This window comes from Ornithorhynchus anatinus, chromosome 17 (assembly GCF_004115215.2).
Source record: "Ornithorhynchus anatinus isolate Pmale09 chromosome 17, mOrnAna1.pri.v4, whole genome shotgun sequence".
Classification (NCBI taxonomy): Eukaryota; Metazoa; Chordata; class Mammalia; order Monotremata; family Ornithorhynchidae; genus Ornithorhynchus; species Ornithorhynchus anatinus.
Genome location: NC_041744.1, coordinates 37811637 through 37828344, shown reverse-complemented (window position 1 = coordinate 37828344; position 16708 = coordinate 37811637). Strand labels below are relative to the sequence as shown.

Here is a 16708-nt window from a genome sequence, read left to right as displayed (position 1 = left end):
GTGGGGATTGCTTCAGCCCTTTGAATTTATGATTCTCCTCCATTCTCTTGGCTGCCTTTGACACTGCGGACCAGTTCCCTTCTCCTGTAAACACACTCTGCCTTTGGTTGTACTGAGGCAGTCCTCTCCTGGTTCCCCGCTTACCTCTCTGGCTGGGTCCTCTCGGCCTCTTCAGTCAGCTCTTCCTCTGCTCCCCGACCACCTATCTGTGGGTGTCTCAGGGCTCCAATCTGTCTCCCTTTCTCTTCTCACTTATCGTTCATTACGTGTGATGCCTATCCACTCCCATAGCTCCGGTGTTAGAGCAGCCTCCTTGATGATCTCTCTGCCTCCAATAATAATAATAATTGGGGTATTCGCTAAGCAGTTACTGTGTACAAAGCACTGCACTAAGTGCTGGGACAGACAGAAGATCAACAGGTCGGACTCAGTCCCTGTTGCATGTGGGGCTCAAAATCCCCATTTTGTAGGTGCCGAAATTGAAGAGAGAAGCGAAGTGGTTTGCCCAGAGTCACACAGCAGGCAAGTGAAGGAGCCAGGATTTAGAACCCAGGTCTCCTGGCACCCAGGCTGGTGCCTCTGCCCCACTGCTTCTCTACAGGACAGAGAACTTGTCTACCAGCTCTGTTGTACTGTGCTCTCCAAAGCACTTAGTACAGTTCTCTGTGCACAGTAAATGTTGATTAAATACTACTGTTGATGACTGTGATGATGATGTTGATGTGAGCCCGTCATTGGGCAGGGATTGTCTCTATCTGTTGCCAAACTGTACATTCCAAGCACTTAGTATGGTGCTCTGCACATAGTAAGCACTCAATAAATACTATTGAATGAATATAAAGTGCTTGCTGCCCAGTGAGTCCACAAACCACTTAAACCCACGTCTCACTGCCGCCGTCACCAAAAGCCACCACAAAGCACACACTGAAAATCAGAGCACCGCCCCAGAAAGCCACACATGGGACCCCCAGTCCAAGGAGCCTCCGCCGCTGGCATAAGCAACCTTACACCGACCCCAAAATCTGTCTCAAAGCACGTATTGCCACCCCCACAAACCACAAGCCACACTTTTCGGGATTCCTCAGTGGTCCTTCCTGGGCTCTTCCTGCGTGCAGAGCCCCAGGACAAAGAACTTGTTACTGAGAGTACAGTAGAGTATGTACACATGATCCCTGTCATGGAGGAGCTTACAATCCAGTGGGAAAGCAATAAGCATTATGGGATATCTCTCCCGGCCACTGCTGGGAAGGTTCTAGGCCGGGTAACGCTGAACTAACTCACCAAGCGGATGGAAAAAAAAAATTTCTGAAATCCAGGGCACCTTTCTAACTGGATGGAGATCTACAGATGTGGTTTTCACCTCTGGACAGCTGCAGAAGAAATGTGGAGGGCAGAACCACCCCAGAAGCAGTATGACAGTCTACACTGACCTCACAAAGACTTCTGGCTCAGAAAATCACGACAGTCCACGTGCCACTCTTAAGGAGTGTGGGCACTAAAATAAACTACAAGTAGGGGCAGGCAACAGCGTTAAAAAGTGATACAGGGGATAGGGGACAGAGACGAGGGAGATGTCTGTTACATTTGTACTCTCCCAAGCACTACAGTGTTGAGCTCATAGTAAGTGTTCAATAAATACCATCGACTGACTGATGATTAGGTGACTGAAGTGCTAAAGCAGAAGAAGGTGGGGAACTAGCAAGGGGAGATGAGAAGCTAGTCAAGGAAGGCTTCCTGAAGGAGATATCTCAGAAGGGCTTTGAAGATGGGCTTCACCTACTATCTCTTGGTGGATGATTCCCAAATCACCCTCTCTCTTTCTCTGCAGCCTCACATTTCCTTCAGGACATCTCCACTTGTTCATTCAATCATATTACTGAGTGCTTGATGTGTTCAGAGCATCGTAGTGTTTGGGAGAGCTTATAGGCTATGGGGAAGCAGGGGGAGAGAGACATAATTAATAGAAAAATAAATTACAGATATGTTCGTAAGTGCCATAGGGCTGGGACGGGGGAAGAACAGCGCAAGCAAGTCAGGGCAACGCAGAAGGGAATGGGAAAAGAGGAAAGAGGGTGGGGACTTAGGCAGGGAAGGCCTCCTGACAGAGATGTGCCTTCAATAAGGCTTTGAAGAGGGGGAGAGTAAGTCTGTGGGATTTGAGGAGAGAGGGAGGGCGTTCCGGGCCAGAGGCAGGATGTGAGGAAGGGGTCGGCGATGAGCTAGGCAAGATCAAAGCGTAGTGAGAAAGTCAGCATTAGAAGAGCGAAGTGTGTGGGCTCCACTTGGAATTAAACACATCCAACACAGAACTCCTCATCTTCTTACCAAACCCTGTCCTTGCCCTGTCCTTCCCACCAACTTCCCTGTCTCAAAAGCCCCACAGTCATGTTCCTTTTAGGCAGGAAACCTGTTTACCGACTCTACTGTATTGCACTTTCGCAAATGCTAAGTACAGTGCTTTGCACACAGTAAGTGTTCAATAAATACCACTGATTGATTTATTAACCTCGACTGGTCTCTCTCATTCAAAAATCCTGTCAGTTCAACCTCCACCACAGCTCCGGAATCTTTAGTTCCTCCTCATCCCAACTGCCACCATATTCCACTTTTTAAATTGCTTTAATGGTATTTAAGTGCTTACTATGTGCCAGGCACTGTACTAAATGCTGGGTTAAGTACAAGCTAATCAGGTTGGACACAGTCCCTGACTCACACTGGGCTCACAGTCTTAATTCCCATTTTACAGATGAGGTAACTGAGGCACAGAGGAAGCGAAGTGACTTGTCCAAGGTCACACAGCAGACAAGCGGCAGACCTGGAATTAGAACCCAGGTCCTTTGACTCAAAGGTCAGTGCTCTTTCCATTAGCCACACTGCTTCTCTTTTGAATACTTTATCAGCCTTCTTACTGACCTCCCTGCCTCCTGTCTCTCCCCTTGCCAGTCCATACCTCACTCTGCTGCCTGGATCATTTTTCAGACAAAAACCCCCCAAAAAACCAACTTAATTCCACATCTCCCCAATCCTCAAAAACCTCCAATGGTTGTCAATCCATCTCCACATCAAACAGAAACTCCTTTCCATTGGCTTTAAGAGACTCAATCAACTTGCCCCCCTCCTACCTTACCTGGCTGATTTCCTACTAAAACCCAATCAGCAAACTTTACTCCTCTCACACCACCCTACTCACTGAATCTTGACCCTATCTTGCCTCCAAACTTTTATCCTCATCCTCCCTCTGGTCTGGAGCTCTCTCCCCCTTCTGACAGACTGACAGCGCACTTCTCTCCCCATCTTCAAAAGCTGACTGAATCCACACTTTCTCCAGGAAGCCTTCCCTGACTAATCTCCCATTTCCCAACCCTATACATCTTCCCTTCTGCATCACCTATGCACTTGGGTCTGAACCCCTTAAATTCTTGGAAACTCACCCCGCTTCCAGCCGCACGGAACTGATGTATACCTCCTTTTTCTCTGACATTTTCCCCATCTGTAATTTGTTTTAATGCCTGTCTCTCACTGCAGACTGCTCCTTAAGGGCAGGAATGGTGTCCTCTACCAACTTTATTGAATTGTGCTCTCCCAACTGCTTAGTAAGTGCTCTGGACTTAAAATCCTCTAGACCTTAAGTTCTTTGTGGGCAGGGAATGTGTCTGTTTATTGTTATATTGTACTCTTCACTCACTGTGGGCTTACTGTGCCCACAGTAAGCACTTAATATATGGGGTTGACTGACTGCTCTACACACAGTATGCATTCAATAAATACCAGAGAAGGTGTGAATGAACAGGAGTTTGGGGACAAGAGAGGTGAGAACAGATGCAGTTGGTTGGTATTAACAAGAGAAGGAGCAGCTGAAGTGTGGAAGTGGGGGGCCTGGGATAAGTGGGAGAGGAAGAAGGATAAGAGGTGGGAGAGAGAGCTGACTGAGTGCCTTAAAGTTGATGGTTAGAAATTTCTACTTCCTGCAGAGATGGATGGGCAACCATCGGAGGTTTTTGAGGAGCGGGGAGACGTGCACGGAATGATGCTTTAGAAAAATGATCCAGGCGGCAGAGTGAAGAATGGACTGGAGAGTGTTAGTATGGTGTCTGAATGACTCCCTCGTTCTTAAGCTCCTTGCAGGGAGGAATTATGCCTAACTCTATTGTACTCTCCCAAATGCTTAGTACAGCGCTCTGCACAGAGTAAGTGCGCAGTGAGCACTACTGATGGATTGATACATGCTACTTCCCAGACCATCCTTCTGTTTGGTTGACATCCCTCCACTCCTCAAAGATCTCTCCAGTCTACCCTTTTCCCTCTGCATCAAGCAGGGATTTACATATTGGGCCTTTCTGTCCACGGCTCCCCATCCTGTAGTCTTCACTCTACCTATCTCACTTCCTCCAGTGTCTCATCCTTCCCTCTCCAGTCTCCAACCCATCGCTAACATCCTTCCCTCTGCCAGAAATTCACCCTCCCCACACCACCAGGCCCCATCTTGTCCCAGCTTCAACGTCCTCTTGAAAGCCCACTGCCTCCAAGACGCCTTCCCAGTCTTCCACTCAGTCCTGGCATCCCAACATCCAACTTAGCACTTCTTTATCTGCAGCTACTCCCCTCCCCTTAGGTTGATTATCGTCATCGTCACTGATCGCATTTATTGAGTGCTTAGTACATGCAGAGCACTTTACTAAGTGCTTGGGTGAGTGCAATGTAATAGAGTTGGTAGAAATGCTCCCTGCCCTCAAGAAGCTTACAGTCTAAGGTCTCTTCCTATGCATTCACTAATTCCCTACTCTTCCTACCCTAGAGTTATGTCCATTCTCTCCCTCCTAGTGGTAAATAACCTGTGTCTGCCAGTCTCTTCCCTTAGACTGTAGTTATAATACTGATAGTTTAGTAGAAATAGTATTTCCTGAGTACTTGAGTGTAGAATATTTAGTACAGTGCTCTGCACATAGTAAGCACTCAATAAATACCGTTGTTTGATGATGATGATTAATCAGCGGTATTTGTTGAACACTTACTGAGTACAGAGCATAGGACTAAGTGGTTTGATTTGTACATTCCAAGTGCTTAGTACAGTGCTCTGCACATAGCAAGCGCTCAATAAATACTATTGAATGAATGATTGAATGGTTGGGGATGTACCAAACTATAGAGTTGGTGGATATGATCTCGGTCCTCAAGCAGCTTACAGTTCATTCACTCATTCTATTGTACTTATTGAGCACTTACTGTGTGCAGAGCACTGTACTAAGCGCTTGGGAGAGTACAATATAACAATAAACAGATACATTCCCTGCCCACATAGAGTCTACAGTCTAGAGGGGGAGACAGTCTAGAGGGTCTACGAAGGGAGACAGACATTAAAATCAATTACAGATAGGGGAAATAGAGTGTAAAGATAGTGACATGAGGGCTGTGAAGTTGGGGTGAGTATTATAGTGTTTATGGGGAGCTCAGCCAAGGGCCTAGGCGATGCAAATAAGGTAGGGAAATGAAGGCTAAGTCAGGAAAGGCCTTTTGGTGGAGATGTGATTTTAGGAGGGTTTTGAAGGAGGGGAGAGAGGTGGGTTACCTCATTGCACTAGGGGCTTAGCCCGCAACTTATAAAATATTAGTGATTGATTTGGTCTCTGTCCTGGGAGATGAGGAGGGTAGGCCAGGAAGGAGGGATGGGAGGTGGGGGGCGGGGGGAACGCTCTCTCAGGCTCCACCAAGAATTCCCACCCAGTGGTTGGGACTGAACAGAAGTGTGGTCTAATGGATAGAGCACAGGGCTGGGAGTCTGGAGGCCTGGGTTCGAGTCCCAGATCTGCCGCTTGCCTGCTGGGTGGCCTTGGTCAGGGTCACTTAGCTTCTCAGTGCCTCAATTCCCTCATCATTAAAATGGGGATCAAATGCCTGTTCTTCTTCCCTCTTAAACTGTGAGCCCCATGTGAGACGGGGATTGTGTCCAATCCGATTATCACAGTGCATGGCACATAGTAAGCACTTAACAAATGCCACTATTATTATTATTGTAAGTTTGGTGGGGAAAGCCAAGCTGAGAGGGCCAGGGGCAGCAAGCTCCCAGGGCACAAGCCACTTGGATTTGACATGGAGGTAGGATGAGGCCACTCCCTGAGGAGAAACAAAGACCCCTGAATCCCCCGGGAAAGTACAAAGGGTTGGGAGTTCCTCTTGCCACTCCTCGGGGCTCTGTGGGGCGAACCAGAGGCTTCCCCAGATGCCGTCAGGCTTGGGACATCCTGGCGGTCAGCTTGGACTTGGCTGAGCGTCAGCGCCGACCCTAGCCCTGAAACTCATCCACTTGCCAGCTGTGTGACTGTGGGCAAGTCACTTAACTTCTCTGTGCCTCAGTTACCTCATCTGTAAAATGGGGATTAAGACTGTGAGCCTCATGAGGGACAACCCGATTACCCTGTATCTACCCCAGCGCTTAGAACAGTGCTCTGCACATAGTAAGCGCTTAACAAATACCAACATTATTAACTTATCGGCTTCACTCTCCCACCGGCTCTGTCATCTGCCCTCTGGCATCCTGGCACCGGACCCCGGCTGCGGCTCAGCCACGGGCCCGTTGGGTTTGCTGGGACCAGAATGAGAGCCCTGAGGTCGGCTCTGCTCTCTGCACCCTGCAGGCTCTCATTCATTCATTCATTCATTCATTCATTCAATTGTATTTATTGAGCACTTACTGTGTGCAAGGCACTGTACTAAGCACTTGGGAGAGTACAGTATAACAACAGATACATTCCCTGCCCACAACGAGCTCCACCCCCTCCGCCGACACCCACACGCAACACCCCATCTGCACAACACACAAGCAGAGAAACTGCACAACCTAGTGGATAGAGCACAGGCCTGGGAAGGACCTGGATTTTAATCTCGGCTCTGTCTCTTACCCACTGGGTGACCCTGTGCAAGTCACTAAGCTTGTCTGGGCCTTGGTTTCACTCTCTGTAAAATAGGAATTCAATACCCATTCTCCCTTCCTCTCAGATTGCGAGTCCCATGTGGGACAGAGACAGTGTCTGGTCTGATTGTATTGTAACAATCTATCTACTCCTGCACGTAGTACAGTGCTTGAGACATAGGAAGTGCTTAAACAGTAGCTCGATTATTAAATACCTCCAAAACAAACTCATCCCTGGAGTCTGGGGGATGATGCCTTGAGGTGGGTGTACAGGTGCTTGGGTGTCCTTAAGGCTCCCGGATGATGTCAGCAAGTCACTTCCCCTGCCTCTTCTTGTCCTTCCCCCACCCCCTTGACCAGATGTTGGCTCAGTGCTCCTCAATCTTGGGCCAGGAGGTAAGCGTCTCAATAAATACGATTGACTGACTGACTGACTGACCACTTCCCCGACCCCCCAACGCCTCCCCACCACACAGACACATGCATTTACCAATGAATCACCCCGACAACTGGAATCACTTGGGTTTCCCTTGGGCAGGGAAAGCTCAGGAAGAACCAAAGTTTTCTGTTTATCCACTGGCAGTCAGGAGCTCCTCTCCTCTCCCCACACGCACAGTGAGAAGTGCCTGGCCTCTGGCTGTTGCCCTCCCAAATACGTGAGGTGAGTGACCATTCTGCACTCCCAGGGGCTTCTGGATTGGGAACTACGTCTCTACATGCCAGGGAAGAATTCATCTGCTTCCAGTCCAGATCTTCTCCCTCCCCAGACGGCAAGGGGCCGTAGGCAGCGGAAGAAGGTGGAAGCCAGAGTTGAACCAGCATGCTGCTAGAGGGCCTTGGCTTTCCAGAGCATTTGGGCCCAGCTGCCCCGGGACCTCCAGGGCCCTCGGCCCCGGCTCCCACAGCCCCAGCCGTGCCAGGCGCCTCAGTGCCCTCGGCCCCAGTTTCCACAGCCCAGTCATGCCAGTCCCCTCGGTGCCCTCGGCCCCGGCCCCCACAGCCTCAGTCGTACCGGTCCCCTCAGCCCCAGCCATACCAGTCTTCTCGGTGCCCTCGGCCCAGCCCCCACAGTCACAGCTGTGCCAGTCCCCTCAGTGCCCTCGGCCCCAGTTCTCAAGGCCCCAGTCATGCCAGTCCCCTTGGTGCCCAGTCCCCTTGGTGCCCACGGCCCCACCCGCACAGCCCCAGAGAGACCCCAACCCGCCCAGCTTGAGCCACACCAGTGCCCCCCACCCCCAGGTCCTGGCCCACACCAATCCAATGTGCAACCACCAGCCAGCCCCCTAAGACCTGTCAGCGACGACCCCGGCCTCTGGCTTCCCAGGGGCGGCTGGGGTGGCCGACCTTCCCCAGCTGGAAGGATGGGGCCAGCTGGTTCCCGGGTCCTGGCCGGGCAGGGTGATGATGCGGAAGCTGCCATCCGTGAGCCCGGGCAACCCGGACACCCCGAGCACCACCAGCCTGCAGAGCCAGGCTCTCTCCCACCCCTCGAAACCCCACTTGGAGCTGGTCGGGGCAGAGGTAGTAGGTAATGCCTAGGAACTGCCCAAGGACCAGGACCACTCCTGTCCTGGAGAACCCCTTCCCTAGAAGCTCCAGCTCAGCTGACCCACTCCGGTTCCTCCCCGGACCAGAGTCTCTGGGGACTGGGAAGTTCCTGCTGCCTGCGACCACTCTGCCCACTCTGCCCACTCTGCACGTAGAGGCAGAGGGGCTCGGGGAGGGGGGCAGGGGGGCCCAGAAGGCCGCAGAGGTGTCCCCGGTGGGCCGGCCAGCTCCTCCCCACTCCCACCTAGGGTAGGGAGGCTGCTGGCTCAACAGCATGGCTCCAGGAAAACTGTGAGCTTCCTGGGTGGCCTGGAGCCCGGGAGGGGCCTCTGCTGAGCCGTGCCCAGTGTGGAGGGATGAGGAAAGCAGAGCTTGGAGCCACAGGCAGCTGGGGCAGCACCACCCCACCCCACTCCGCCCTGGCATTAGCTGACGGCCAAAGCTCCCGGGCTGCCGACAAGCAGGATGGTGGAGGGAGTGGGAAGGGTAGGGGAGAGTTAGGGGCCAGGGCCCTTCCTGGCAGGGCCGCTAGCACAAAGGAAGCAGAGCCAGGAGACCTGGGTTCTAATCCTGGCTCTGCCATTCACTGCTGTGTGACTTTGGAAAAATCACTTCACTTCTTTAGGCCTCAATTTCCTCATTTGTAAAATGGGGCTAAGGTACCTGTTCTCTCTCTCCCCCTAGAGACTGTGAGACCCCTGTGGCTCTGGAACTGTGTATCTATCCAAGGGCTTAGTACAGTGCTTGGCACATAGTAAGTGCTTAACAAATACCACAATTATTATCACTGTTATTATTAACTATCTGTTCTCCCTCCCTCTTAGATTCATGAGAGGCAGGAACTGTGCCCGGCTGTATAATATTAGCACAGTGCTCTGGCACGGAGTAAGAGCTTGATATTATCATTATTATTATTTACTGTGAAAACAGGAGGGCTCCTACTGCTCAGAGCTCAGCTCTGCAGGAAGGCCAGGGTCAGGGGTCATTTCCATGCCTTGCCAATTGCTCCCAGGCCAGGGTTTACACTGGCAAAGGGGAGGTGGATGCCAGGAAGAACCCCACATTCAGGGTCTAAAGAGGAGCCAGCTACAGACTACAGATCCAGGCTGTCTCCTGGGTGGCAGCCAAAACCTGAAGTCCCCTGGTTTTGGCTTCCGTGGGCCCGCGGGGTAGAGAGGGTAGCTGATTTGGTGCCCCAAACCCTGGGGCTGAGTTCCTCTAAACCCATCCTATCTGTCTGCCTCTTCCGCGCAGAGCCAGGGCCCAGGGTGAGGGATGGGAGAGACCAGGGTGAAGGGGTGGGGGAGACCAGGGTGAAGGAGTGGGGGAGCCCGAGCTGAAGGGGTAGGGGAATCAAGGGTGAGGGAGTAGGGGAGATGAGGGGGAGGGGGAGCCTGGGATGAGGTGGCAGGGGTGACTGGGGTGAGAGGGTGGGGGAGCTCAGGGTGAAGGAGTAGGGGAGCCCAGGAAGAGGGAGTGGGGGAGGCAAGGGGGGGTGGGAGCCTGGGATGAGGTGGCAGGGGTGACTGGGGTGAGGGGGTGGAGGAGTCCAGGGTGAAAGGGTAGGGGAAGCCCAAAGTGAGGGAGTAGGGGAGATAAGGGTGAGGGGGAGCCTGGGATGAGGTGATGAGGGTGAAGGGGGTGAGAGGGTGGGGGAGGTCAGGGTGAAGGAGTAGGGGAAGCCCAGGAAGTGGGGGGGGGGCTCAGGGTGGGGGAGTAGGGGGAGCCCAGGAAGAGGGAGTGGGGGAGCCCAGGGTGAGGGAGTGGGGGAGAAAAGGGGGAGGGGGAGCCTAGGATGAGGTGGTGGGGGTGACCAGGGTGAGGGGGTCGGGGGGGTGGGGCTCAGGATGAAGGGATGGGGGGATCTCAGGGTGAGGGAGTAGGGGAGACATGGAGGAGGGAGTGGAGGAGACAAGGGGGAGAAGGAGCCTAGGATGAGGTGGTGGGGGTGACCGGGGTGAGGGGATGGGGGTGACCAGGGTGAAGGGTGGGGGATCGCAGAAAAAGGAAGTGGGGGAGCTAGGAGTGAGGGGCTGGGGGAGGCCGGGGGGTTGGGGGCGAGCCCAGGGTGGGCAGTGGAGGAGCCCAGGGTGGGGGGTGGAGGAGCCCAGAGTTAGGGGGGCGTGTTGCGGGGCCCCCCAAGGCCCCCGGTCCGGCAGCTGGGGGCGGGGGGATGTGCGGGGGAGCCGGCCGGGGGGCGGGAGGGGATGGGAGGGGGCCCGCAGAGCCCGGCCCCGAGGAGTCGGGGGGCGGCCGGGCCGGCGCGGAGAGTCGGGGGATGGACCCAAGGCGGGGGGCCGGAGCGCGGCGGACATCCAGGGGCAGCCATCCATCCATCCCTCCATCCATCCCCCCGGCCCCGGCCCCGGCCCCGGCCCCCGGTACCTGCCCCCTGGCCGCTTGCCCCGGCGGACGGGGCTCCGGACTGGCTGGGCCCGCGGCGCCTCCCGCTCGACGCTGCTGCCGACAGACAAGTTTCCCCGGGGCCCCCGCGGCCCTCCCCCTCCACGCCCTGCCCCCCGGGCCCACCCCCCGGGCCCACCCCCGGCCCGCCCCGACCCTCCTCCGCGATGATTCAGACCCGCCGGCGCGGCCGGGAACAGGTCCGACAGAGAGCGGACAGAGACAGGAGAGACACCCCCGCAGAGACGCGCCACAGATGAGCCCCCGACCCTCCCCCCACTGACCCACCATGAGACGGGATCGAATGATTTCCCCCTGAAACGAAAATGAAAAGGCAACGGGGGAACCCCTGTCGGACCCCCGAATCAAGCAACCGATCGACTCTGGGCAGGGCACTTAATAATAATATGTGGGTATTTGTTAAGCGCTTACTATGTGCAGAGCACTGTTCTAAGCGCTGGGGGAGATACAGGGTAATCAGGTCGTCCCACGTAGGGCTCACGGTCTTCATCCCCATTTTATAGATGAGGTCACTGAGGCCCAGAGAAGTGAAGTGACTTGCCCACAGTCACAACGATCAGAGGGCGCAAGAGAGGTAGCGCCATCGATTCCCCACCCTCATTCATTCATCCAAGGGTATTTACTGAGAGCTTCCTATGTGCAGAGCACTGGACGGAGCGCTTGGAATGGACGATTCGGCCACAGAGACCATCCCTGCCCAATGACGGGCTCACGGTCTGTTTACAGTCCGGTGGGGGAGACGGGCTTAAAATCAAGACCAGTAGTGAGAGCAACAGGGTCTAAAGACGTGTACGTAAGTGCCCGAGAGGGGTGAGGGGTGGTCGGGGTCACCCAAGGACTCGGGACTCAACTGCGTAGGTGACTGGACGAGCGGACGCGTTGAAGCGGCAGGTGGCCCAGCCACCGGTGCTCTCCGGGCTGGGTGCCCGGCGGGGAGCAGCGGCCGTTGCCTTGATCTCTGCCTCAGTGGGCCTCTCCCCGCCAGGCTCTGACCTCCGCCGGGGCCCCTGGTCCTGCCGGATCACCACCGAGGTGGAGTACGGTGGTCGAGCCGCGGGGCCGACCGTTCCGGCGTTGGCTGGGCCCTCCCCGGCCTGCCTGCCCTCGCCCAGCCGGATGTTCGGCTGTTTATGGAGATGAATTCTAGACGTACCGATGCAGGAGGGGGGCTGGAGGGCGAGGGGAGGCCGGGCAGAGAGTTTACTTTCTTTATCTTTGAATTCCATATCGATATGGGATGAGTCATTTCTCAGGGAAGGCCTTGCATTGTGGGTTGGTCAGAGGACCGAAACAATACAGTGTCACCCGTTTACGGACCAACTACTCCACTCGCCTACCGGAGGCCGGGCCAGCACTGACCCCTGTGGGGCCTGGGGTTCGATGGGACCCGAGGTGTGACTGCTCACGAGTAGTTTTACCCGTGGGAGGAAGGGCTGGGGCAGGGGGAGAATGTGTGGTGGGGTCAGGGGAGTGATGTGGGAAGAGGGTGGTCGTTGGGGGAAAGCAGTTGGCTTGCGAAGCAGTGCGTCCTGGGGAAAGACCACAGGACTGAGAGTCAGAGGACCTGGGTACTAATCCCAGCTTCACCACTTGTCTGTCGTATGACCTTGGATGAGTCACTTAACTTCTCTGTGATTCAGTTCCCTCATGTGTAAAATGGGGCTTGACCGTGAGCCCGGCGTGGGACGGACCGATTATTCTGTATCTACCCCAGTGCTTAGTACAGTCCCTGGCATATAGTAAGTGCTTAATAAATACCATTAAAACAAAACAAAATACCATTAAAAAAAAGCAGTAGGCGCAAGTCAGCTTAGACAGTGGACAGTAAAGTTACTGGACCACTAAAAACAAGGCCCAACATCGTCAGACTTCACCACATTAAAAAGAGGAGAAACATTTCCTGTTCCTAATAACCTAGGGTTCGGACTGAAAATTTTTCCCCTTCACCTTCCGCAGCGTCATGAGCGAGGGTTGGTTTCATCACTCAACCAATCATTGGTATTTATTGAGAACTTACTCTATGCAGAGTGCTTATACCGAGCACTTGGGAGAGTACCATACAGTGTATACTATCCCTGCCCTCAGGGAGCTTATGGTCTAATACTGAATAGATAACACTAAAATAAATTGCAGGTTGGGGAAGCAACCGAGTTTAAGGATATGGACGTATACCGTAACTTATTTTAATGCCTGGCTCCCTCAGTCGACCGTAAGCTCCTCGTGGGCAGGAATCATGCCAACCGGCTCTGTTGTATGGCATTTTCATTCAGTAGTATTTACTGAGCGCTTACTATGTTCAGAGCACTGTACTAAGCGCTTGGAATGTACAATTCAGCAACAGATAGAGACAATCTGCCCAATGATGGGCTCAGCACTTAGAACAGGGAGGAGAGGTGCAATGAGTACTCAAGTTCTTAGAGGGTAAGTTGGCAAAGGACTCCAGTTCTTTCAGATGATGAGCTCCACAAGGGCAGAGATTGCATCTTCTCCGCAGTTCCGCGTTTCCTCCGGCCTTCGGGACATCTCTTCCTGAATGTTCCATCTATGCCTCCATACTCTCCTGGTTCTCCTCCTATCTCCCTGGTCACTCCTACTCAATCTCTTTCGCAGGGTTCTCCTCTGCCTCCCACCGTACGACTGGGTGAGCCCCTCAAGTCTCAGTTCTAAGCCTCCTTCTATTCTCCATCTACACCCACTCCCTTGGAGAACTCATTTGCTCCTATGGCTCAACTACCATCTCTAAGCAGATGATTCCCAAATCTACATCCTGAGCACCCTCTCCTTCTTGGCAACCTCATATTACCTCCTGCCTTCAGGACATTCGTATATATTTTTATTTTGTATATATTTTTATTACCCTATTTATTTTGTTAATGAGGTGTACATCCCCTTGATTCTATTTATCGTCATTATGTTGTCTTGTTTTTGTCCATCTGTCTCCGCTGATTAGACTGTAAGCCCGTCATTGGGCAGGGATTGTCTCTATCTGTTGCCGAATTGTACATTCCAAGCGCCTAGTACAGTGGTCTGCACATAGTAAGCACTCAATAAAGAATGAATGAATGAAAGACATCTCTACTTGGTTATCCCACCTACACCTCAAAATTAACCTGTTCAAAATAGAACCCCTCATCTTCCCACCCACATCTTCTCCCCATCACCATGGACACCACCATCCCCAACTCATCTCTCTCAGTCAACCCACACATTTAATCTGTCACCAAAACCTGTGGGTTTTACCTTTGCGACAGCTCTAAAATCCACATTTTCTTCTCCATCCAAAAGGCTACCATGCTAATCCAAACACTCATATCCCACCTTGACTAGTGCACCAGCTTCTTCGCCGACCTTCCTGCTTCTTATCTCACCCCTCTCTAGTTCATATTTCATTCTGCTGCCCAGAACAATTTCCTAAAAAAAGGTTAGCCCACATCTCCCCAGCTCCACAAAAGCCACTGATTGCCCGGCCACCTCCACATCGAACAGAAACTCCTTACCGTTGGTTTTAAAGTATTCAGTCAGCCCTCCTCCTATCTTACCTTGCTGATCTCCTACTACAAGCAAGTCCATACATGTCAGTCCTTTAACCCCAACCTACTCAGTTGATCAGGATCTCGTCCTCCCTCTGGCCTGGAACTCCCTCTCCCTTCGTATCCTATGGATCACCACTCTCCCCATCTTCAAAGTCCTCCTAAAACCCTCTTAGAAGCCTTCCCTAACCCCTCATTTCCCCATCCTATTCACCCTCCTTTCTCTACTTGGGACTGTACCACTTTAACACTTCGATCCCCTGGCCACACAGCACTTAAAAACATATCCCTACACTCTGCTGACTCCCCATCTGTAAATTTATTTTAACATCCATCTCCCCCTCTAAACCGCAAGTTCTCTGTGGGTAGGGATCATGTCTACTCTCTCTAATGAATTCTACTCTCCCAAGCACTTGGCACAGTGGCCTCGACACGGTGAGGGTCCCATAGAGATCACTGTACCTACCTCTACTGTAACTTTCCCAAGTATTTAGTACTCTATTCAGAGTAAAGGCCCAAGAAATATTAATCATAGTGCCTTAGGGACGCAGAATGACAATACAGAGAGTGGGGCCAGGTGGTGGGGAGATGAGCAATTAATCACCTTCTGGAGGTGATATGATTTCAGAAGGACTTTGAAAATGAGAAGAGTGTTGGTCTACCCAAAGAAAAAGGAAAAAGTCCTACTCAGGAGGGTTGAACTTGATGCAAAAAGGAATGAATCTCAGGCTCTTTTGAATTTTATCCTCTCATCCTCAGCACTCATGTGCGTATCTTTAATTTTATTTATATATAGGTACATATATGATATGTAAAAGATAAATTTATTAGTTACTTGTTCGGCTGTTTGGTCCTGATGTGTCGGTAACAGCAGCTTTATTTTATTCTTCCTCCTGCCTTCGTTACCTGGAAACAAATTCTGCCGGTCTTCCCTGCTAAATTAAAAAGCTCCTTGAGGGCAGAGAACACATAACTTGTTATTGCTGAACTTGCCCAAGTGCTTAATTCAGTGCCTAGGATTCAGTAGATGTTCACTAAAATTCCCATTTGAAGGAGAATGGAATATGCATTACTGAACAAGGAGTGTATGATTCACAATGGTGTTAAACCCCAAAATGGTGCGTTCATACACACACAGAGAGGGAAAAGTTAGAGAACAGGAGAAGCAGAGTAAGTATCTAAGTATTGGGAGTCAAGATTGGATTAAAATTTTTATCAACCAGAGTGACACCATCTGTATCAAAGTACTACATTTGTTCTGAGAAAATAGTCTCATGTTCATTGCCTAGGCCTACAAGTCCCAGAAGGTTTCTTCAATCCTTCTTTGAAACTGTACCACTAATAATAACAATAATGACTGTGGTATTTGTGTTCTACTTGTCAAGTACCATTCTACACGCTGGGGTAGAGACAAGATCATCAGGTCGGACACAGTCCCTGTGTCCACTTAGCACTCAGTCTTAAGGGGAAGAGAGAACGGAAGTTTGGGCTCCTTTTTACAAATGAGGAAACTGAGGCCCAAAGAAGTGAATTCTATTTATTGTTCTTGATTCTACTTATTGCTCCTGATTCTATTTATTGCTATTGTTCTTGTCTGTCCGTCTCCCCCGATTAGACTGTAAGCCCGTCAAAGGGCAGGGACTGTATCTGTTACCGATTTGTACATTCCAAGCGCTTAGTACAGTGCTCTGCACATAGTAAGCGCTCAATAAATACTATTGAATGAATGAATGAATTGCGTGACTTGTTCAAGGTCACGCAGAAGGCGAGTGGTAGATCTGGGGATTAGAGCTCAGGGCCCCTGACTCCCAGGCCTGTGTTCTTTCCACTAGGTCACGTTGCGTCTCGGTTTCACTTGAAATACCCGGTCCACCCGGCAACCCCAAATCAGGGACATATACCAGCCTTCCCTGAATGCCCCACCTCATCCGGACACTCTTCTCCCTAGGCCTCGCTCACCGAACTGGGACCAGAAACAGCAGGGCAGATGGGCTTCAAAGTTTGGGGCATTCAGCCAGACACTCCTATCTCCAACATCCGCACCGACGTTGCTTCTTCTTGGCCCTCTGACTTTTTTTTAAAAAATGGTATTTCTTAATCGCTCATTATATGCCAGACCCTGTACTAGGCACTGCAGTATATGGAAGCTGATCATTTTGGACCCAATCCATGTCCCACACAGGACTCACAATCTTCATCCCCATTTTACAGATGAGGTCACTGAGGCAAAGAGAAGTTAAGCGACTTGCCCAAGGTTGCACAGCCTACCACAGGCAGAGCTAGGATTAAAACTCGGGTC

The 16708-nt window shown here is 52.0% G+C and overlaps 1 protein-coding gene across 1 annotated transcript in view; it reads right to left on the bottom strand.

Moving 5' to 3' along the window:
* Window positions 1–10929, bottom strand: part of PODN (podocan) — a 34867-nt gene extending 23938 nt beyond the window's left edge. The window contains exon 1 of the mRNA XM_029082600.1: window positions 10841–10929. The gene's annotated coding sequence lies outside the window, so the exon portion shown is untranslated. The remainder of the gene's footprint in view (window positions 1–10840) is intronic.
* Window positions 10930–16708: the final 5779 nt, after the last annotated feature.